Raw genomic sequence first — 25,341 nt, 5'->3', positions numbered from 1 at the left:
ACCTGTGTGCCAGACCTGAGATCAGCCGGCCTCCCACACCCTGGTCCATGCCCTGCCCAAGCCTACCTCCATCGATGGAGGAGGATGGGGTTGGCACCTGTGATTGGAGATAGTCATTAGAGACTTAACTTGGAGTTGTAGTCAAAGAGCATAACATAAGAGCACTGAGCTTGGGCTGAGCCATATATCAGCTTCTTAACCTGGGTGAGTATTCTATCCACTGTACCCAGTCTCTTCATCTATAAAATGGTTAAAACATCAACATTTACTACGTCGGGATATTTTCAGGGTCCTGTGAGTTAATGTATGTTCAAGCACAGAATTTACATTCAAAGTGCAGTCCTTGGTTCAGTAGAAGTGTTTGTTGCTGTTATTATAATTATCATTATTTCATGTCCTTATCTTCTTCGTGAGTTTCCTGTAAAACCAACCATGATCCACGGTGACAGCACTTTTATTCCAGGTCCCTGCTTAAAGGCCTGCAGAGGGAGCCTCCTGCTCATAACCTCCTGTTTTTATCCCAGTCTCTGGAGGGATGCATTTACCTCTTTCTTCTTTGCACTGAGGCACTGACTGGGGGCCCACACCCAAACCTGCATGTCCTCCTTTTAATATCTGATGCTTTTGAAACACTGCTTAGTGTTCACTTGGTGGACTATACTCCCTGACATGAACAACGCACGGGAAAGAGCATGTAGAAAACATTGATGCATGTAGGGCTCTGAGTTTACCATAACACAGAGTACAGTTGATCAAGGGCCAAGGTAGAGTTCCTTAACGCAAAGATCTTCAGAGATGAGGGTGTTCTAATGTGACACCACCTAAACATAGAGCAAACACATAAAATCATATGTAGTTTTAAAAGGGAAAGCACACAAGTAAAAGAATTGATCCCGTTAAATAGACTATTCTATTTGTTTATGTATCTAATTACTGGTAGGAAATAGCCAGGTATAGAGACAGTAGCATTGATCAATTTCATAGAGAATTCTTTTAACAGTTGTTCATAACTTGTGTTTGACATCATTGATTAGGGTAATATTTTCATCTTTTCCTTTCCTAGTGTCTCCATCGTTCTCTACTTGTCCAAGAGATATATTCCTATTATCCTCTAAAATTTTAGGGAAATTTTAAAAAATTATGACACATTTTAAGTTGTTGATTTTGTATATTGGAGGAGCACTAGATTGCAAGTGAATTAGTGATAATGAGAGTTTTAGTTTGGTAAAAGATGGTAGTTGGAATTGATACCAGGATGTTTATAAACCAGTTTTTGCTTCATTATTGGACATAGTTTTCAAAATGCCAGAGCCAGTAATTTTTAATATAATAACTTGTCTCATTTTAAAATATGTGTTCTTGGAGAGGGTGATGGAGGTAAGTAGAAAATAATTTAATGTAGTGACTTGTTTTTCTCCAATTGATCTGTTATAAACCCAAAAGCCATATAACATTCTTTTGTCCAAATGTCCTGATGGCACTTTCTTAACTTTTCTTGCTGTGACTCTAGTAATCTAGGGTCATGCCACCTGCTCTCTCCTAGTCAAGATTACAGTTCTAAGAGTGACATTGTCAATAATATAATGACGAATTTGCACACAGTCTACTATTTTCTAAAGTGCATATATATCAATTGCAAACTTTGATAACATAATTGTTAAGGAATGAAGTATTTGCAATGAACTTAACAACTGATTGCTACACATTATTGGGTAGTGACATCATGGTTAAAAGCATTATTTGCAACATGTGGCCCCTTTCAATTTTATTTTAAAGGAAAGGGTTCAATGACTTTTTTCTTTTTGAAGAAGAAAGACTTGCATTTCCATTTTAGGAAATTGAGAACTTGTTTTTTGCCTTTCCTTTGTCTTCAGCTCTTCTTTATACTGGTTACTAATTCACATGTCCAGTTACTTCAGATTCATGGTGCTACTTCCTCTGCCTTTTTCATGGATCTCACTTTAATTTTTCCATAACCCCTTCTGTGAAACAGGTTTCTCTCCATGTTCATATGTCAAGAAAGGAACCGACTCTCCTTTATGTGAACTTGGAGACAGAGGCCAAGGTGAAGCCTCAGTGACCCTCCCCACCAGTGAGCTGCAGAAGGGCTGCAGATTCCTGTGAATCTTTTGCTTCCCTCCTGGCTCCCTACATAGTTGGCATTTTCTGCAGGGAGGAGCCCAGCTTGTTACAATTGAATTGTTGAAGTCTCTAGAAGCCGGCTGAAGGATAAGACTGGCTAGAAAGGACATCAGCAAGCAATGTGCTCCAAAATCTGGTGGCAAAAAGCATGAAGAAGAAGAAAACCTTTCCATTTATCTCATTTTCTCTTTATCTTCTCTCCCTTCCTTTTCCTTTCCTTAGATGGTACAAAGCCTGTCCACCCCCCATGATGGTTATTTTTTTCCTCAAATCCCCAGTACATAGCTATATATCTTAGTTGTAGGTCAACCCATGGTGGTTCTTTCCCTGGAGTCTGACGGCAGTTTATTCATATCTCTTTCATTCATATTATCTCTGTAGTCTAATTTATCTGTTTACACATATCTGTCTTCCTTGTGGACCCCCAACATTTCAAGACCATTGGGCACATAGTATATACTTAAGTATTTGAGTGAATCAATGAAGATCTTTTGTTCAATAAGATCTAAATAAATACAATACATAGTCAGCACATGAATGCAAGCATTTGAGAGAGAGTTTTGTGTCTGCTGAAGCAGGCTGTGTTGCAGTTTAGGGGCTCATTGCCAAGATTACTCAAGAGATTGAGGCAAAATCAAAGAGATAATTAACTTGAGTTTTAAAATTCATGGAGAACAGGAGCAGGCTGTCTAGGTGTGAATCGGGACTTGATCATTCTTGTTGCATCTTTTGAAAATCCAGTCGCGTATCTTTCTATGGAAATGTGACTAGCCAAGAGAGTGAACAGAAGACTGGCTTTTAGAAAGGCAATTTTGTCACAGGAAGTCCTGGAGAAAAATATATGAAAGGAGAGCTGGTAGAAACATGGCAGAAACGTTTTGTGTAGAAACCCTAAAAATTGGGTTTACATGCTGTCTGAAAGAATTGTAACCCAACTTTCCTACAATATAGATTTGAGCAGCTTTTAAATATCTAGGAATACAAAAGGATTACAAAGGGAAATAGATCAAACTGAAAGGAATTTAGGACTGAACAGTGCAATGAAGCTGAATTAAGCCAGCGCACTGAAATGTGTTTCAGAAGGACCTGCAGTATTTAAAGGTAGTCTGAAATGTATCTCTCAGGTTTAAAGTAGAAAGAGAAATGGGAAGAATTCTCGATCATCTCATGTCCATGAGATGAAAAGCAGCAGTCTCTCAGAGAAGCAAAAGTTTTCTGGCCTCTAATATCGCAAAAAATTGTTTTGAATGGTGCCTAATGAAGGAGATTCTGTGTGATGTAATGCAAATACAGTATCATCAACTCATTCCCAAGTTTAGTTCAAACACTTTAGGACATGTTCAATTGAGGTAGTGCACACATTCTATAAGGGACCAAGGAAGAGGTTGACAGCATTCTCTCTCAGCTAGTCACTTGACCAAGGGAGAAAATATTCTTGAACACATTGACCACATCTCCTAAAGATAATGCCCTATTTTGAATTTTTCTTTTTGTAAACTCAGCCTGCATTTCCCCTTACATATGCAAGCTAAAGGCTGTGTGTAGACATCCTTCATTGGCAATGAGGAACAGATCCATACTATTAAATAATCAAATAAGCAGACCACACGGTTGGCCCCTTTTAGGAAAATGACAGGTTTAAGCCCACCTTCATTTTTGGAAGGACATAGTATACCAGAATTAAAATATCAACCATTTATTATGCAGCTAATCATAAGTCATGTTATTTAAATGAAATATAATGAATTCTTCCTCTCTTAAGTTGACTAGATTTTAGTCAAACTAATGTATAATTTTATATAAGTGCATTTTTACTTAAAATGTAAAATTCTTTAGAGGCCAGTTCATTCAGTATTAGAGGCATATTTTGTGTATTTTGGTGTGATTTTATTTATTTTCCTTCATAGCAGAGAGGCACATCCTAGTCTTTTTCTTGCTGACCTCTCTCTACAAGATAAAACTCATCCAAGTTTATTTTGTTTTATAAGACATAGGCTTACTTTGTGATGATAAAAAGATCATTTCTGAAACACATTTGCAACTGTGGGCAGCCCAGAATTTTAGATTATGCTCAGAATTTTTGTGATGTAACTTCAAAAAAGATGGAACATTTAAAGTTTTGCCAGGAAAGTTTTCTCCTACTTTGCTTCACAGTAATTAAAAAAAAAACAAAAAAAAAACAGATTAGTTTCTTAATTCTTCAGAAGGATGAGTGAAGGAGTTGGCAGGTTTAAATGTATCCTTGAGAGAGCTCTCTCTGAGTTACTCTTTTAAAACAACCATCCCAGTTGATGAATATTTAGTGGGGACTCCGTCAGTGCCAGAGCTGAGAGAGGCAGTTCCCAAAGCTCCAGCAGGTGCTGGGAGAGGAGAGCACTGGTAACCAGTGCCGTCCGAGTTTGGATGAAGCCTGGTCAATCTCAGGATGTTAGAACTGAGTGGAGTTCTCAAATGTAGTCCAGTGACTATAGAACTGAGCCCTGCTCAGAAGCCAGTTGACCTGTCATTCGCTCTGAGCATGGTGTCTTTCCTCTGCTCGTGCCACTTTCTGCTATTTCTCATGTTACTCCTGACTCTTTCTCTTTCCTACACGTTCTTTCATCTTTTTTCTCTCTTTCTGACTTTTACTCTCTATTATAGTCCTTCTCCTTAGCATTTTTTCCTCTGTCTCTTATTGTTCTCATTCATTTTTTTTTATTTTATAGTACAGTTTGATGTAGTACAGTTTTATTTTGATGTACAGTTACTCTGTACATCACTTTCATCTTAAAATCATGACCCTCTACAACTCCTATACTTCAGCTAGCTATTTTGAAGAGAGTATTTTGAGAAATTTCTCTTACATGTTATAACATACTGATTCAAAGAAATAAAAACTATCACGAAAGGGATGGGGATGGAGAAGGAATTCACTTCAGGTAGCCATGGAATTAGACAGAGGGAAACTGGGAGCTTAGGTGTGGGTGTTCAAAATATTTCCTGATACATCTTTGTAGTTCATTGTTGTGGTAAACTGCACACAGTCTTATTTACTGTTGGAGCCCACAAGTTTGCTCCTCTGGGCAGATCAGCAGGTCTCGGCCTATGGAAAAGAAGCTAGGAACACTGCATGCATTTCTAATGTAAAGAACTGTTAGGGTACCACCAGGAGACACTTTGGGCTCTTCCCTGCACTATCTGAATAGAAAAAGAGGAAGAGAACCTTTGCTCTATCTGCACAAAGTCAAGACATTATCTTGAGTTTGAGAGGATTTGGAGGTGACTGAAAACAAAAGTGTTCCCAAGTTTAGATTTGCTTTAACAAGAACTATTGGCTGGCTTTGATGTTAAAAGTCTTTATTCAAAATTGGCTACCTCTAGTCCTAAGTTCAGAGTGGAGATTTGTCAGTATAAGAGAGAAGAATCCCTTTTTGATTAAGTCAGAGAAATACAGTATTTGGGAGAATGGTTATATTTGAAGGCCACTTGTTAATATTCTGTTGCCACCGTGAAATCTGTTGGTAAGTGACTACTTCATGCTATTCTCAATGATTTCTGTTTGAAAGACATACTGAGCTTGATAAATAAATGGCAAGCAATAGGATATATTGGAAGATATGAAGAAGCAAATTTGGGCCGGCCCCATGGCTTAGCAGTTAAGTGCATGCGCTCCGCTACTGGTGGCCTGGGTTTGGATACCGGGCACGCACTGATGAACCGCTTCTCCAGCCATGCTGAAGCCTCGTCCCACATACAGCAACTAGAAGGATGTGAAGCTATGACATACAACTCTCTAGCAGGGCTTTGGGGGAAAAAAATGAAAATAATTTGAAGAAGCCATTTGGGGTAAAGCTAATTCAGCCTGAATTTGTTTTTCCAAAATGGCTTGTCGCCTGCATTGTGTATCTGCTTTGCCATGTCCCAAAGAGAAGAGTAAATGCCCTTAAGATAAGACTGTAACTTCCCCCTCATTGGCATTTCCTTAAGGATAAGCATTTCTCCCTAGGCTAGGATTTGATTGCTGCAATCATCCTGTGACCACCCAGCTCCAGACAACAGATCTGACACCAGCCACGCCCATCGAGACAGCAGATCTGCTCTCCCGCTGTGTCCATCAATAGCTGTTCTGGTAGGGCTGATCTCGTGGCTATTGTAAAAAGGACAATGCAATCACATGTGATACATGCTCTTTGACGGTATATAACCGCTCTGTACACCCCACTTCTTTGGTGCCCTTCTTTCCTTAGGGAAGGAAGACCACAGACTGTCGTCCTCAAAAGTTGGCTCTTAATAAACGCCCAACAATTTTGATTTATAGATTGATTATGGATTATTTACGTCGACAAGCTGATGTGCAGGAAATAGTAAAGGCACAGTGGTATCCGTGTTGCCTGACATAAAATCTTTCCTCCCTCTTACTCTTCCCAGGATACACACTCTTCATGGTGGCACCTACTTCCTTGGTGTGATCATTCTTCTGATCACTCCTTTCCTTCCCTTTTACAATTACTCAACAAATATTTAAACACCTACTGTATGCCAGGCTTGGGATACACTAAGGAAAAAAATTTCTACAAAATCTCTGTCTTCACAGAGTTTGTTTTTGTTGGGTAAGAGAGATAATGGATAAGTAGGCAGACAAGTGAATTACATAGTCTATTGTGTGATGACCTGTGTCAAGAAGAAGGTAAGTCACAGGCAATGGGGAGAGCTAGAGAGCGAGTAGGTTGCTACTTTAATTAGAGAGCCCAGGGAGGCTGAAGCAAGGCCCAGAGGGAAGGGACAGAGCAGGAGGACATGCAGATATCCCAGCGCTGCAGAGATGCTGTGGAGGAACTGTGACTCGGATGTTGTTGGGCAGCAAGAAGCCAGTGTGGCTGGAACACAGTGAGCAAGAGGGGAAAGACAGAGAAGTTTTGAGACTCCAGGGAGTGTGAGCAGATTAAAGAAGGCCCCTGGGCCCATCCAAACTGTGCTGTAAGTGAAATGAAAACTTTCAATGTCATTTAACTATACGTTATACAATTTAAGTAGTAAATACCTTTTGTTTTTCTATAGCCTTGTCACTTACATCAACTAAAATGCTGCTAAATTGGGAATGTCTAAATTATTCCAAGGAGTTTCTGCTGTATCTTGTCAGGCATCTGCTATGCACAACAGTCAGGCGTGGGACTGATGTGACAGTCAGGAGACAAACTCTAGTCTTCAGGTTGCCACCAACTGCTTGTGTTATGTCTCATCTGTAAAACGTGGAGGACGGAAAAGATGAGTGGTTTTCAGACTCCCATCAATGGATCACTGGGGATTCCTGAAGGCTCTTGTTTTTTTTGTTTGTTTGTTTGTTTTTGTGAAGAAGGTCTGCCCTGAGCTAACATCTGCCACTCCTCCTCTTTTTGCTGAGGAAGACTGGCACTGGGCTAACATCCATGCCCATCTTCCTCCACTTTATATAGGATGTCGTCACAGCATGGCTTGACAAGCGGTGCGTTGGCATGCTCCCAGGATGCGAACCAGTGAACCCTGGGCCCCCGAAGTGGAGCGCGTGCACTTAACCACTTGTGCCACCGGGCTGGCCCCCAAGACTCTTTGGTTTTTTTCTTATGTTTACAAACTTTGATGCAAGCTTCACTTAGAAGAAAGTGTCCCCTAGCTTTAAAAGGATTCCTGGACTTGGTTATCTCTTAAGTTTTCCAGTATGAAGAATTTGCAGTCTCACAGACTCCCAAAGGACAGACAAAAGGAGCAAGATCCCTTTTTCCCGAGTGTCTACTGTGACAGGGCTGGTTGTCTCTCATTCAAACCAGAAGGTGATTTGCCAATAGTGAGATATAGCATTTGAGAGCCCGTGCTTCAAGATGGCTGAGTTGTCGCCCATCATTGTACAGACTTACGCAAAGTGAATAATATAAAAACTGAATGTCTTAGCAGGTACTTTCTGGCACAAAACAGAAACTAGCAATTGAGAAAATTAATTATGATTGATGTCTGTCAATAAGGGCATAGGGCTATTCTAATTTCAAAAGTCATTAATGGCATGAGTGTTAGTCACTGTACATATTAAATATATTGAAAAGCAGTCATGTTCTCATAACACAGAATTATAACGGGAAGATAAACTGGATGTTTTAGGTACTTATGGTTAAAGATATATTTTGTTTAGTTTGGTTTTCTGATTGAGGAAATGAGAAAATTTATTTTTTAATATATTGACTATCTTCTTCCTTTCCAACCTAGTATCTCAATGTGCTATTTTGGAAACTCTGAAAAAAAATGTTCAGATGCTGTTCAACCGGTAAGAAGATCTTGTTAGGATGTCGAATCCTTTTCTCTCTTATTTGTCATAAAATTGTGACAGACTCTCATTTATCTTCCTGTCTGCCCAGGTGGCTAGGCCACCTTGTTTCTCTAGGCCTGCAGGGGAATCCAGTCAGGTGGAAGGGGATGTTTTCCTCCACTTAGACTTTGCAGAGAAAATCAGCCTTGAAGTGGAACTGAGCACATGCTTTTCAGAAGCTGCATCATTCTCTACCCAACCAGAGCATTGGGCCTGACAACAGCTGGATCCAGCAGAAAACTGGACACTTTAGGAGATGTCATGTGGAGATCTGCCTGGCTGGACTAATAGTCACATGGATATGATTTTTAAAAAAATCTCTCAGAGCTTTTCTAAAATCAAATAATATTCTTAAGTTGCTTTAGTAGATGAAACACTAGTTAGTGTCTTTTTAATTTCCACAGAAGCTTTTTTTGCTGTTACTAAAGAAGCAAAATATTATGTCTTTTTTCTTGTTACCAAAATGGACTTGCTATTAAAAAAAAGAAACCTGCAAGAAAGGAAACACTCATATGGAATAGAAATTGTGGGTAGCAATTGCTACTTTTTTATATAAAATCATCTGTTTTATTTATTTACACTTTCTCTTAACTGTGCTTTTGAAAATAACTTAGTATTAGAAATTACTAGTAAGAAGAGAGTGTGCTCTCTTGAGTGTTTTCCAGTAGAAGTCAGGCGACTCAGACCTCAGTTCTAGGCCCAGGTCTGTTTCTGGTTAGTGTGTGACAACGTACTTAGGCTCTCTGGAACGTAGTATTCCTCTCTGTGAAATTAAAGAATTTGATGATTTTTGAGAACTTTTTGAAATATTAAATGACTTCTCTTTTTAAAAGCAGAAAGATCCTTCTCAAACTTACAAATTATCAAAAAATTTTTGTGACCTTTCACTTACCAAGAACAATTGGTGTCCCTTCAATTATACTGATTGAAAATAAAGATCATAAAAGTATAAATTTGGTAATCTAATAAATGATTTAGCATAAAAATGAGCCAGAAAAAACTTTATGATCAATCAAGACATTACATTATGAAAGTATTACTGTTTGTTACAGTATATAAAATTATGACACTAAAATAGTATCTTTTTGCTGTTTGTACGTTTATATTGTTACTCATGTATTACTATTCACCCTATTAAGTTTTACAAGTAATAAAATGTCTTGAAAGTAAAAAACAATAAAGCAGCAGCCATGCATTACACATGAAAGTTGTGCTCTCTTCCTCTGGAGGGAAAATGAGGATACCACATTGGTCGAGTAGTTCATTTTGTAATCCACTGGTGCCTTTCAAAAATATAGCTATTATTGTAAGAGTAAAGACATTCTTACGAATAGTGCCATAAAACTGGTTTTCCAGCTTCTTTTTGTCAGAGCTGAGACCAATATCAGACTGGGGCACTTGAAGAGGCATGCTCGACTCAGCTGAGGGTGATTTAATTACTACGAGATGATTAGCCAATAGTGAAAAAGATGGAGAAAGATTAAAAATAGGTAAAAGGAAATAAAGTTGGAAATAATTGAGAAAAATATCTTAATGCCTTCAAAATATCCTCTCAATTTTATAGCAGTTTTTTTTTTTTTTGAGGCACGACTCCAATAGTATGATAGATTTTTCTAAATCCTTATCTCCAAGGCATATATTGCTGAATTCTTCATTATATATAATAATGCCAAAGTAAACCTGGACAAAAGTATTCTGTACTATCGATAAGGAAAAAACATGTACAAAATTGCTCTATATATTAAGATTCCAGCTGTAATAGTCAAGATATATATTCATGTGTGTAAAATTATAATAATTTTCTATTTGTCTCGGGCTGTGAACCCTGGTAAAATATATAGTAATAAGCCGAATACCTGGAGAACTAGGTGATTTAAAACACCTGATGTTACAGCTTGGCCATTCAAGGGTGAAATAGATCAATTTAAATTTCATACCTTCTCCTTGTAGCCAGTGAAGTGTCTGGAAGACAGAAAACATATAAAATTAACTGACAGTTAACAGTATTTGGAGTCAGTTGAGGTTAAGCACTCAACAATGATGTCCCTTACTTCAGGAGCCATTGACTCTTTGTCATAAGTTTATTTTATACACGGGTTCTCTTCTTAGATGAAGTGTGTATGTTTCATAGAAGAAAGCGAAGGAGAATTAACTATCAATCTACTGTGCACCGGTTCCTTTACTGTATTACCTTATGCAATTCTTACAGTAATCCTTTAAAGTAACTGTTATAATTCATATTTAACCGATAAAGAAAACCATGTTTACAAAATTGATCAAGGGTAAGAGGGAAGATCTGAACATCAGTCTGTTGGGTTTATGCCTCATATTCTCTCCACTGTGATAAAAATAGTGCTTCACCATGGGTACTCACCATCTGGCTATTTAATACCGGCTCCTGCCAACAGCATTGGATGAGATGAGATGAGAAGTTTATTTCCAAAGTTATTCAATTATATTTAAACTGTACTATTTATGAGTCAGATGTCAAGACATGTTTTAAAGACATAGAGAACTGATTAATTCACATACACATTTTTCAGGTTTACTATAACTTTCGTATGCCACAACGTGTCAACTTTGTGTCAACTTTACCAACTTTAGTGCTTCACTGTTTTTTTAAAAACTCAGAATCTCACTTTTCATGTAAAGCACCTTGCTGTTCTCTTCTTAGTCGCTAGATGGCAGTGCTGTATCTCTGTAAATTACCACTGCAGCAGGAAACGAGAGGCCTTAAGCCAGTTTGCTCTGTACAAATGATGGACATAGGAGGACTTCTGGTCCATCAAGGCTGCCTGTGTTATTGGGTGGACGTAATGGGGATGTCCAGGACTGCTTTGTCAGAGGCAGGAAACAGAGTCAGAAAACATCCTCCAAGTTCTTCTTCAGATGTGAGTTCAGGCACCTGTCCTCTCACCTGAGCACACCGGAGTTTATTGAATGTGTTCTGACTCTTACTCTCTCCCTGTACTTAATAAGTCTGGGAACTCCATACCCCTAGAAAAAACACAGGACTCATAAAACCTTTTCTCAACTAAACGGAGTTGAGGGCTATGGTGTTGCCTGAGAGTCTGATGCTTAAAGAAAATACAGCTGGTGCTCAGGCGGAAGGAAAGAGTGTCAGCCACTCCTGGAGGGCTTTTATTGATGCTCCCATGGAATGAGCAAGTTTAAAATAAAACCACATTGCTTAAACCTCACTAACTCATTGTTTTATTTTCAAGAAATATGCTCTGAAAATCTGCTATGTCTAAAAAACCATTTCATAAAACTGAAACCATTCTGTTTATTATTCTCTGGCATTTGAAATACTATTAAAACTGTAAATTCTCTAGCATTCTACAATATACAAATTGGCAAATATCAATTATATTCTCTAAAAATCTTTGCTCCCATGTTGAAGATTAATATATGGTAGATTAACATATGGTTACCACTCAGTTTTTAAGTCATTTTTTGTTTTTGAAATTACGTATAAAATTTGTGTTTTGGAGTATTTTCCTAAAACTCAACAACTTTCTGATATAAATGGACTAGATGAAAGGTAACTAAAATGAATTTTGACCTTTAAAACTTTAGCTTTGGGGAGCCTGCCCCGTGGCTTAGAGGTTAAGTGCTTGCGCTCCGCTGCTGGCGACCCGGGTTCGGATCCTGGGTGCACACTGACGCATTGATTCTCGAGCCATGCTGAGGCTGCGTCCCACGTACAGCAAGTGGAAGGATGTGCAGCATGACATACAACTATCTACTGGGGCTTTGGAGGTAAAAATAAATAAATAAAATTATAAAACTCTAGCTTTGTGTAAGAATTGATAATATCAGGCAGCTGAAAGTTGGGTCTCTCCACATTATGATATTTATTAATTGTGAATAGCCACATCTATTACAAAGTGCTGAAAAATAAAAAGAAATTAAACAATATCAACACTCTCTTATTCCACATGTTGTATAGTTTATAAGCAAGTAAATTCTCAAAGGTCAGAAAAATGCTTATGATTTCAGATAACTGTTAAAATACTATCTCATTCCAGTTTTAGCCTCATTTGAAATTGACTTAAAACTCTTCCCTTAGGATCCTGCTCTGATCAGTGCCCCCAGGTCCCCTCAGCCTCATTTGATTGCAAACTTATCTGAGGAATTGAATATTCTTTTCCATTTCTTCTCTTTAAGATATCTGTGATACTGCCTTTTATACAGTGACCACTTGGTACAATTTATTATTAGATTCAGAAACATGTTTGTTTAGGAACAAATCAAGGCAACAGATGTGAGGAATGTGGGGTCACCTAGCTGATGGTGTTCGAGGGATTCCTCATGTGAGTCTTGGCATAGAAAAGTTTAAAGAGTAAAGCAGCGTTGGTCAGATCAAAAGTGTGGGGTGAACATAATTCTGAAGGAATAATGATGGAGAGGTAAATACAAAAAGCCACTTGAATTACATTGGAATGTATTAGACACATCAAAGGGCTGGGAAAAAACATTGTTTAATGTAAGTTATTTTTAAACTCTAAGTCAAACAGTAACATGAATTTACATGGTAATTATAAACCACAAAATAACAATTCACAAGACAAGTAAACAACTAAAGTAGAAACCAGAGTAAGAAAAACAGAGGCTAAAGGAGAGAAAGAGAGAGATGATTGTGGTCAGAAAACATGGCTTTGTCATCCTTGAAGTCTCCCTCAGACTCTGCTCATTCTTAGTGTTCAGTAAACACTTTGACCCCATGAGACTGGGTAGGGGCAAAATGAGAGGCGGTTGGGAGGGGAGACAATGCAAGGATAACCTTGCGGAGGCACTGACATTGAAAATCAGTGACATTTTGCAAAGGAGTTTACCATAATATATTAAGGATTATTCTGGAAAGTGGAAATAAAGCGAAGGGCCAGCCCCGTGGTGCAGCGGTTAAGTACGCGCACTCCACTGCGGTGGTCTCAGGTTCCTAGGTTTGGATCCCGGGTGCCCACTTACACACCGCTTGTTCAAGCCATGTTGTGGCAGCATCCCATATAAAGTAGAGGAAGATGGGCACAGTTGTCAGCCTAGGGTTAATCTTCCTCAGCAAAAAGTGGAGGATTGACATTGGAAGTTAGCTCAGGGCTGATCTTCCTCACAAAAAAAGAGAAAGAAACAAAGAAATAATGGGAAATTTTTTTCTGTCTGTTTTAACAATGAAAACAAGTTAGCATCTGGAAACCAGTTGCAATTTGAGATGAGAATGTAAAGAAAGAATTAGATGTCACACGTTGTTTTTGCTTCTCTGAGGCAGTAAGGTTTGCAGGGGGAATGAATTTCTATCTTTGCTCTATTGAGTTTGAGAAGGTGTAAAATTCATTTGTGCTGGGCAACACTGTTGACCTGTGGAGAAAAACAAATGGTTTAAGCAGATGATCTAAAGGAATAACTGAGTTTATAAAAGTTCTTAGCTTATAAAGCGGTGCTTCTTCTTTACTGAACTTTACTGGACATCCATTCACCTATATGTGCAAGGTATTTGTGGTAGGTATTGAAGGAAATACAAAGAATTATAAGGTTCCAAGCTCCTCCACATACATGACATGGTTTGCAAGATGTAATTTGATTCTGCCAAGGTATTTAGTGTATGTTACATTACAGAACCTAAAAAACATTGGCAATGCTATGGAGAAATTGTAATTAAAGACAGCTTCTTAGGAGAGATGGACTAGATCAGGTCCTCAAATGAATCACTTTTGGGCAGGTGGAGGGAAGAAAGAGTGAGGATTTCAGAAGGGGGAAGAGAGGAAAGGTACAGACGTAGAAAAGAACATGGCATTTGTGCATGGGGGTGGGGAGGCCATGACATGCACAGTCTTCCCGTGACTAGAGGCAGCTCAGTTTCCTCCTCCAGGAGCCCAGCACTGCTTCCCACCTCCTGGCCTCCTCCACCTGCAGACCCCATTTCTGAGCCAAGGATTATCTTATCTGGATTGCTGCCTAGTCTCCCAACAGTTCCATTTACTTCCAGTTTTAATTTCTTCTAATCTTTCCTCCACCATGCCTCCAGACTTACCTTCTAGAATCCAAATTTGCTTAAATCTGATATCTGCTTAGACTCCTCCAATGACTATTCAGAGCAGCCTAGAGAGCATTCAGACTCCTGAGCTGGACACGCAGGCTTTCCCTTGTTGTCCTCATCTTTACCCGCATAACACACTCTGTCCTACATGTTTGCTTTGTTCCAGCCTTAAAAATACCACCCATTTTCTGAAAGATTTAGAATCCTTTATATCTGTCTTTTTATATCTGTTTCTTCTGTCCTCCTATCCCCTTTTTTAATCAACTTAATTCCTATTTCTTAATCTAAACTCATGTTAAATATTTCTTTCTCTTGGAGACTTTTCCTGAGAGGTCTCCATCTAGAGACCCCATTTGATATACCCACTCTGGGACCCTGTACTTACCTACTTTTCCATAACTGTTGTTTTAGTCATGTCTCATAGACAGTGAGCTCCTTAAAGCTGAGACTATCCTTCTTCTTGATAAATAAATGGCAAGCAGTAGGATACATTGGAGCATATGAGGAAGCCATTTGGTGTAAAACTAATTGGGCCTGACCTAGTTTTTTTTTGTTCCAAAAGGGGCCTGTAGCCTCTGTTCATCCATTGTATATCCGCTTTAAGCAATTAACATGTCCCAAAACCAAAAGCAATGCCCTTAAGATGTAAATGCAACTTCCCCCACAATAACATTTCCTTAAGGATAAGCATTTCTCTCTAGGCTAGGATTTGATTGCTGCGCTCATCCTGTGACCACCCAACTCAAGACAACAGCCACGCCCATGGAGACAGCAGACCTGATACCCACTGTGTCCGTCAATCGAGGTGCCGACAGGTCAATGTCGTGGCTATTGTAAAAGGGACATTGCAATCACATGTGGTACATGCTCTTTGATGGTATATAACCACTCTGTACACCCCACTACTTTGGAGTGCTCCATTTCTTCGTGAAAGGACTCTCCTGGGCTATATGGTCCTCATAGATTGGCTCATAATAAGCTCACTCCAGTTTTGATTTATAGATTGGTTATGGATTATTTGTGTCGACCTTTATGGCATAGTTGTGGCAGGATTTCAGAGAAACCCACTGGAGACCACCTGGAATCTACACTGAACCGGTTCTTGGTACCGCAGGGGCCCTTTGAGCCCCATCCGGATCACTGCATTCCTCAGGTCAACTTGGTGAGTTCTCCTGAAACCTGGACCTCCTTATTTTAAGTTGATGGTCCAAGAGTTTATTTGAACTGTTTCAAGGTCTTAAGACTAAAGGCTTTGAAAGGTACTGGTACATTTCCTATGTAGAGAAAAACCTAGGGGGAATTTCCTAGGCCAGGGGAGCTTAGGGGAAACTTGGAGTAAACTGGGTTGGTTGTCCTTTTAATTTGGATTTAAAATTGGAAATAATTATGTTTATAAGGTCTGAACAAATCTGCTTGATAGAGAAATGAGAGTCTGAACTTGTTTAGCTCTGAAGAAAAGGGACATTGTTCCTTCCGACCAAAAAGGCATTATTTGTGTGACTGAAAAACCTCAGTGGGAGTGTCAGAGGTGAACCTCACAACGTGTAGTGGTCCTATAGGGCGTTCCACTATCATTCACCTTAATTAATTATAGCTTCAGCCGGGGACATGCACCTGAGGGTTGGTCACCCACACTCCCAACCCTGACAGTGGTCTTAAGACTGCCGGCGGGAGAAACTGAGACACATAAGAGAGTGATTCTGACATTCCTTTGGGGAGTAACACTCAAAGCAGCACACTTGTGACCCACTGCACAGTTCCTAGAAGTTGTTCAGACTTTATAAAAAACAAACAAACAGAACTAAAAGAAAATGGGAAGCCGTGCTTCAAAAGCCAGCTGGCTCCCGGAAGGACAACCCCCCATGGGACTGCAGCGGGTTTCATGTATAATGCATACTGCAACAATGCTTGCAAATATTTAACTAAATGGGAGAGATTAACCAAGGATGACTTAGGTCGTAAATGGCCAAAATGGGGAAAGTTTGACTTCTGAAAACTACTGTATTTGCGTGCATAGGTTGAAAAAGCCGGCAATAAAACCAAAACAAAAGAAAGAGAAGCTTATGTGCTTGGCATTTAGAGGCTTCAAAGCGTAATAATAGTAAAATGACTTCTTTACAGGAGACTAACTGTAAATTGACAGAGACTCTTTCTGAATTAAAGAGAGATAAGAAGTCAGAAGCTGTCCACCCCCCTCACCTCCTCTACCTCCTCCACCGCCACCGCTTTTGGCACCTCAGAGCTCATCTCCTCCTCCTCCTGCACCTTTCCCTCCTCCTCCACCCCTAGAGAAAACAAGGAGTAACACTCAGGGGCAGATACTGAAAGACCTAAAGTTATAGTGGCTCCCTTTAAGGAGAAACCTGTTACTGGGAGAGGTGAGCCTGCTCTTGTGTATACTCTCTGGACTAGAACTGAACTTAAGAATTTGACAAAGGGCTTCCCAGACCCTTTGCAAGATCCTTTAGGGTTTGCTCGAGAATTTGACTTAATTGTTAGAACATATGCACCAGGATGTTCAGATTTATATCAGCTTGTGCATTTGCTGGTGTCTGAGAACAAAACAAATGAATGGATAAAAGAGGCAGATTGGAGACCCCCTGGAGTATTTCCATAAGCATGAGCCTCATGGCCTTAAGGAGTGTAGGGATATCGCTCAAAACTTACACAAAGCCATTCCAGTAATTTTTTCCAGGAAGATAGATGGTGCTAAATTCCAGTAATGTAAGCATAGACCCGAGGAATCTATCTTTGATTATTTTGAAAGGCTTGAGAAAACATTCAAACAGCACTCTGGGATGGCTCCTGAAAGTTTTGAGGATCACCAGAATGATTCAATTTTCAATTCAATTTTTTTAGAAGGATTAGATGAGGAATTAGCAAAGTTAGTTAAGAGACATGAACTGGATTGCACTTTAAGGCACACTAGTGCTCTTGTCACTATTACAGATAAACTCTCTAAAACATTACAGAAAACAAAAAGGCCACTAAGCTTATGAGTATACAGCTACAACAGCTTAGTGCCCCCAACAAAAGCAAACCTTTTCAAATCTAACCAGAAACGAAATGACCTTGTCTGTTACTATTGCAAAAAGCCTGGTCATTTCAAACGACACTGCCGGAAACTCAAATGGGACTTAGGGCGTGACAGCAATAAACAGGAATTAGGCTGCTCAGAGGATTACCAGAGGGCATTTCCCCTCCTCCTCACAAATGCCTTAGGGAAAATTGAGATAACTATTAGAGGGGAAACTTTAAAGGCCCTAGTAGATACCGGGGCTACCTTATCTGTCCTCAGCCCTACCCTTATTCATTGCCCTCTCCCTCGGAGTAAACAGACAGTTCAAATGGTAAGTGTTTCGAATTTTCCAATGCAGGTTTTTAAATCAGAACCAATCATTTTTCAATTAAGAACCATCACAGGAAAAAATGTATTTCTTCTGGTTAAATGTGCTCCAATTCATTTGATTGGACGAGATCTTTTAGAAGCATACAACGCCCATATTGCCTTTTCACAAAAGGGCAAAATGCTTCTGGATTCAGAAAATCGGGATGCTGACCAGAATGTAATTGCTGAAAGGTTGATGACTGTGAAATCAATGACTCAAATAGAAGAAGAGAAAACTGATGACCTGTTATTACAAGTGTCTAGATAATTATGGTCATCATCCTCTTCAGATATTGGGAAAATTAAATCAGCCACTCCTATTAAGGTGACTGTTGACAACTCTAAACCTCTACCTAATATTCGGCAATATCCACTTAAACTAGAAGCATTAAATGGGATGAGGCTTATCATTCAGGAATTTCTTGAAAAGAGACTTATATTTCCTTGTGCTAGTCCCTGTAATATACTTATCTTGCCCGTAAAAAAGCCGAATGGGAAAGGCGGGAGATTTGTTCAAGATCTGAGAGCTATAAATAATGTCGTTATTCCCCGACATCCTGTGGATCCTAACCCACACTTTGCTCTCAACCATTCCAACTAACAGCTGCTATTGCTCAGTCATTGATTTATGCAGTGTCTTCTTTAGCATTCCCATGGAAAAGGATAGTCAATATCTTTTTGCTTTCACGTGGGAAGATCGCCAGGATACCAGGACAGTGTTGCCACAGGGCTAGACTGAAAGCCCCACTTATTTTTCCCGGATACTCAAGGCTGACTTAGTGAATACAGAATTCCCTAATGACTCCACTTTAATTCAATATGTGGATGATTTGTTCTTGTGTTCAAACACTAAGTTGGGTTCTCAGAAGGGCACAATTTATCTATTGCAACAGCTAGCATCTAAGGGGCATAAAGTGTCCAAGGACAAATTACATTTTTGCCTGCTTATTGTAAAATATCTAATACACTTGATATCTAAAGATGGACTGTTGATTGATTCTGAAAGGATTAAAAGAATCCTGGCTTTTACTCTCCCTAAGACAAAGAAACAGTTAAGAGGATTCCTAGGACTAACTGGATATTGCAGGAACTGGGTACCTAACATTTCACTTATTGCCCAGCCCTTACATATGTTACTAAGTCTGACCAGCCTGATTTAATTGAATGGACACCAGAAGGAGAGAAGGCAGTAACTACCTTCAAGTCTGTTTTGGCCCAAGTACCAGCCTTAGGACATCCTAATTACAGCTTGCCATTATTCCTCTTCCTACATGAAAATAAAGGAAATGCCTTAGGTATCTTAACTCAAAAACACGGAGGTCGACAGCGACCTATAGGGTATTATAGTCAGCAGTTAGATTCAGTGGCAAAAGGGCTTCCACCTTGTATTAGAGCCATTTCAGCAACAGTGTTCTTATGCAAGACCACTGAAGAAATAATGATGGGGATTCCTTTGACTATCTATCTTCTTCACTCAGTCAAATCTCTCCTAAATTCTCATCACACTCAGCATTACTCTGTCAGCCAGCTAGCCTCCTATGAAGTTCTGTTGGTCTCTGCTCCTAATATTACCTTAGCTCGGTGTAATTATCTTAACCCTGCAACTTTACTTCCAGCATCACAAGAAGTTGCCCACGAGTGTGTTTTATTAATTAATTATCTACTTACTCCTAGGAATGATTTGAAAGAAACTCCCATTGATAATGCTGATCTAATTTGGTTTACAGATGGATCTTACTCAAAGGATGAACAAGGACATTATCAGGTGGATAGGCAGTAACGTCCTCAGTAGACATAATCGAGAGTTCTTATTTACCAGAGTTAAAGTCAGCACAGCAAGCTGAGTTAATTGCTTTAACTCGAGCTTGTCAATTGGCCAGAGACCAGGTAGCAAGTATCTACACTGAGAGCCGTTATGCTTTGAGAGTAACACGTGATTTGGGAATGCTGTGGAAACAACGAGGACTTTTAACCTCTTCAGGTCAGCCTATGAAGAATAGGAAACAGGTTGCAAAATTATTAAATTCCATACAGCTACCGAGACAACTAGCGATTATTAAAATGCCAGGGCATTCCAAATCTGATACTTTAGAAGCTACAGTAAACTAGCTTGCTGATGCAGCTGCTAAACAAGCAGCCTTGAAGGCTTGCCCTACCCAGCCTCGAGAACGCCTGCTGCTTCCTATTAACTCTGCTAACTCAGTAAAAGACTTCCTTCTACAGGCCAAAGAAGTGGCTACGGAAGAAGAAAAACAGATATGGCAGTCAAAAGGGGGAATTTTTGACACCCCCTCACAGATGTGGTTTGGGCCCAATAGGAAACCCACAGTACCTGTTGGAGCACAATTGCCCCTGCTCCAGCATAAACACCAACTAACCCACTGGGCACTTGAAAAGATGATTTTATGGGCAAAACAATACTTTAGGAAACTCTTTCCCACAGTGGCCCATAAAGCTTATACTCCTTGTGTTATATGCCCAAAATATAATCCAGGGAAACCACTTCATGGGTCACAAGGCCACTTTCACCTTCCTAAGGGACCCTTTGAGGTATGGTAAGTGGACTTTGTCCAAATGCCACCATCTCAAGGATATAAATACATCTTGGTAATTATCTGTATGTTCTCACATTGGCTTAAGGCCTTTCCTTGCAGAAGAGCAACGGCTCTAACAGTAGGAAAATTACTATTAGAATAATTCCTGTTTGGGGAATGCCTACCGAGTTACATAGTGACCAGGGAACTCATTTCACTGGACAAATAATTAAATCTATTTGTAATATTTGCCCAATAATGCAGCATTTTCACTGCACTTACCATCCCCAATCCTCAGGATTGATGGAAAGAACTAATGGCACCATCAAAATTCAATTGGCAAAGCTTTCAGAAAGCTTTTTAGTCTCTCATGGCCAAATGCTCTTCTGCTAGTGCTCCTCAATCTTAGATCTACGCTCTTTGGTAAACATCGACTGTCTCCTTTTGAAATAATAACTGGACGACCTATGCAATTAGACGAAGTAATGTATGAACCAAATTTACTTAAAGGAGATATTTTACATTATTGTCAAGGTCTCATTGTGGCTCCTAAAAGAAACGAGAAATTGGTAGCTAATTCATTTCACATTAAGCTCCCAGGAGAATAAGACCTTAAGGATCATGGAGTACAACCTGGAGATTTTGTTTATTGGAAAAGACATCTGATAAATGACTCTTTGCAGCCCCGTTGGAAAGGACCATATCAGGTGCTTTTAACCAAGCCACGTGCTGCAAAATTTAAAGGTGTATATTCATGGCCTCACATTTCTCATTTATAAAAGGCTTCTCCACCTGAATGGACTTCAACTGTAGTCTCTGACACCTGACTTCGACTGACCAAGATGAATATTTCCAAACCAGGATGAGAAGAAGACAACATCTGTTGTAGACAGCTGTCCCAAGACTCCGGACCAGGCCTGTATTCCTAACTTTATATCTCCTCATGTAAACCCTCGTAAAGTTTAAGCTTTATGTAATTGCTAAAATAATCAATATCTATATTGCCTTACCGTTTTCCTACACCAATACTTTACCCTTCAACTTTATAAGATAGATTAGAACCTAATTACAAAACCTTTTGTTAATTACCAAAAAAATGCCATGTAAAGTTTTTCTAATGCTATGTTTGTTTTCCAAACTACATCTTAATAGACCTCTGATGGCAATATTTTTCTGCAATGGGCTCATTCCTTTGCTATATACAAAAATCAGTCCACTTGTTGGATATGCGGCCAACTTCCACTTTCTAACACCTCTGGGTTGCCTTGGTGGGTCTCTCCCTTTCAAGGCACGGATTGGAAAGCTCTAAATCAATTTATTGTGATAGAAAGAGCTAGTTCTAATGTTTGCACTTTGTCTGATATTAGTAATTATGATCCTGAAACGGATATGGTATGGGCCAATGGTATGGGCCAATAGCCCATACCATTAATAATACAGGTTACGGTTATTCTTTTTCTGTTACTCAAACCACCCAGTTATCCCAACAAATTGCAGATAAACAAAAGAAACCAGACATTACAGTAAAAACTACGGAAAGTTTCACACAAATTTGGGATGGATATGTTTGGCTTACTTCTAGCCTTGGAACTTTAAACATACCAGCACCTTTATGTTGGGAGCAGAGAAATCATTCCAAACAAAATCTACCAAATTACACTTGAAAGATAGGCTGGATACCCCCCTGAGTCATGTCAGAATACTATTATACTTAAAAAAAGTGATTGGTTTGGTACAGACTGGTCTCGAAGACCAAGCGTGTATTGGACGGCTCCTAATGGAACTCAGTGGTTATGTGGAACAAACCTCTGGCTTTGGCTGTCACCAGGATGGTTAGGGTGCTGCACTCTGGTCTTCTTTTGGATACAGGGAAAGATTCGCCCAGATCTAATATCTGTTGCCAATCTGCCTCTCCTTAAGGACAGAGGGGCTCGTTCAGTATTCCACTAGTATGACCACCTAGCAGCTATATTTGCTCCTTCCTTGGGGCTAGAAGATGTCATATCTCATAGACAGGATCTGACAAAATTTACTCTACAAGCCCTTAACGATAGTCAGGTAACAAGAGTTTTATTAAATACTGAAATGTCTTTAATGAGAATAGCTGTCCTTCAAAATAGAATGGCCTTAGATATTCTTACAGCATCCCAAGGTGGTACATGTGCGATCATTCAAACCGAATGCTGTGTTTTTATACCTGACCAGTCTTCCAATGTGTCATCTCTACTAAAGCACATGAAAAAAACAAGTGAATGCCCTAAGCGATCCTACACTCAGCCTTGATTTGTTTGGTCAGCTCTGTCGGGAGAATCTCCCTCTGCCCTTTTCCTTAAGGTTCTTATGGCTGGCCAAATAATTAACCAGACAGGTTAGCAGGAGAAAATAATACCAAGTTTAATAATAACATGTATACATGGGAGAAACTCAGAAATGAGCAACTCGTCCCTCTGTCTAAGCTGTCTGCTTAAGTATTGCAGCTAAAGGTGAGGAAGGTGTCAGGGATGGGTAGTGGTCTGGGACCTCAGAGGGCAAGAAGACAACTCACATGGAGATAGAAATGCAAATGTTTGCATGGCAACTCTTCTCAGGGTCATCTATAGATAATGTGGTCAGGGAGAGATAGAGTTTTTGATAAAAGAGGCTTGGTGCCTTTCCTATTGTAACCTCTATCCTACATTATCTTTACAGCATCATGATAATAACTCCTTCTTGAAACAGATCTTTTGTTTTAAATTCTTCAGGCAGTTTGGGAGGGGAAACTCAAATATTCTTCCTGAGTTCTCTGAGTCCTTATTGTCTTCAGCTCGAAATAATCCACATACCAGAGTGGTGCCTCCCGGGGTAGCTTGCCCTGGGCACCATCAGTTCCCTCCTCTGAAACTTCCCTAGAGGTTTCACAGTCCTTTTGAAACTTAAAGAAGTTTCATAGTCCAGACGCTGAGTTGGTAGATTGTTTCATCTCACTGAACACATTTCTTAGTCCTGATAATAGATCAGTTCAATTAAATTCATTTTAGAAGGTGGTGATGCAGGTGGGCTCTCAAGGTTATGCCTATATTGTGGAAGCAAGCAATCAAGTATTCAATAGAAGCATTTCTATGTAAACGAAAGAAAAACAAGGTTAATGGTTGGAGCAAGTTGTAAAGCAGTTTCTGAGTTTAGGGGAGAGCCAGTTAAGAAGATTTTTAGATGTCAGCATCAAAGCATCTTTTGCAGTTTAAAATGTCTCTGATGATGTCATCGGGTCATCTCTTAAGTTTATATCAAGTCCATCAGCTTCAGTTTGTAAGGCTTCAGGAAAAAGGGTAGGTTCAGTTTTCAGTGATTCCAAATGAAAACAATGGAAAAAAAATGAAAAATATTAGTTTGGAGATCTGTAGCCAGATATTTCAGGAGACTAGAAGAAATCAGGATCCAATCCAGTCAACAGATATAAAACAAAAACCTCAAAAGACAATTAAAAAAAATAGGATCTAATATCCGCAAAAGTACACTATAGTTTTACTGAAATATAATTTTCCTCTCTAAAATCACCCTCATTTTTATTAAGATAGCCTAATTAAAGCTAACTAGTTTGCAAAATAAGTCTAGTTCCAATAGAGTTGGCACAATTATTTACATAAGTACAGCAAGAATAGCAATTGATCACATAGGCTCTTTTAAATCTACTTTGCTGGAACTTTTTATAAGGAATCTCACATTGAACTTCAAAGGCCTCTCGAGGCCAAGAAAGCCAAGCCAAGGACTTTGTCATCACTTTGCCTGCAATACCTACAGATTTGGGTGAATTCTCCTCTTCCAAGGTTCCCCCAAAATATTTCGAGGTTCCTTGTACCTGCCAGATAAGTGACATTCTTTACTTATCCTGGTAAGTGCTGCTTGGAACATAAGGTACAAAGCCAATATTTCCACGTGGCTTTACTCTATGAAATCCAATCTTCATTCCTCAAAAGCTGTATGGTTATATCACAAATATGATGTTCCAGTCACCACCTCGGTAATATAACCAGTGTTTCCAATTGTGTCCCGTTATAAGGAGAACAGAGTCTTATTGAACTTATGCAAATAACTATATTGCCATGAAAACAACAATACTAACTTACTTAGAGTTTCCAAATCCTGGAGGGATCAGGTAGAGAGAAAAAGATAAATATTTCCTTTTTACTTGCAAAAGTATCATTTACCAAATTTCTATAAGTCATAGCTAGCTCAGGAGAAAAGAGAAAAAGTTTTCCTTAAATCTGAAAAAACAAAATATTAAAAATTCAGCAATACTTCAAATGAAAAATCATAAAAATTATAATCATCCTTATCAGTTCATTCAGTCCTGTGTAATCTAGTCTTGATCCCACTCTTTTTGTTAGCAGCTTCATGATGTTATCAGTCTCTCCATCGGATTTCTGTAATTTTTTACCAAGTTAAGCTTTATGATCAGAAAGTTTGTTAGAAACCTGTGTTACAGTATAAATGTCAGAGTCCTTTCTATGAATTTTTTTGAAGTTGAAACATATTTTGCAAAAGCATTAGAGCCAAGAAATGTCTGTAAACAAGACCTCAAAAATGACAATTGACAGAGAAATTTGGTTAATTCTGTGACATACAACACTTTAAAATAATAATAACCAGAATTATGACTGATAACCAGGACAGATCAGAATTTCAGTAATGTTATACAATTTTAAAACACCTTTGTCAATAACATTTACCCACATAATACCACCTAAGCAGACTTATCATCACTTGTCTGACAATGCTTTTCACATAGTTTAACATACTGAATAAACCCCGTAAGTTTAGTATCTTCCTCCTTATAGGAAGAGAGCAAATATCTTTGAGAAATTCCAGGGCACTTTGAAAATTCTCAAAGAAAAAAAAGTAAAAAAAAGACTTTATTTATGACATGAATTTTGGGGATCTTGTCAAAAAT

General features: G+C 39.0%; 1 long non-coding RNA gene across 1 annotated transcript in view; it reads right to left on the bottom strand.

The window, feature by feature from the left end:
• Positions 1–771: 771 nt before the first annotated feature.
• Positions 772–25,341, bottom strand: part of LOC131402262 (uncharacterized) — a 50,788-nt gene continuing 26,218 nt past the window's right edge. Inside the window, exon 6 of the long non-coding RNA XR_009218472.1 lies at positions 772–821. This is a non-coding gene — a long non-coding RNA (uncharacterized LOC131402262). The remainder of the gene's footprint in view (positions 822–25,341) is intronic.

The sequence above is a fragment of the Diceros bicornis genome (genome assembly GCF_020826845.1).
Source record: "Diceros bicornis minor isolate mBicDic1 chromosome 35 unlocalized genomic scaffold, mDicBic1.mat.cur SUPER_35_unloc_2, whole genome shotgun sequence".
Lineage (NCBI taxonomy): Eukaryota > Metazoa > Chordata > Mammalia > Perissodactyla > Rhinocerotidae > Diceros > Diceros bicornis.
The sequence above is the reverse complement of the archived record's forward strand: the minus strand, read 5'-3'. Positions and strand labels throughout refer to the sequence as shown.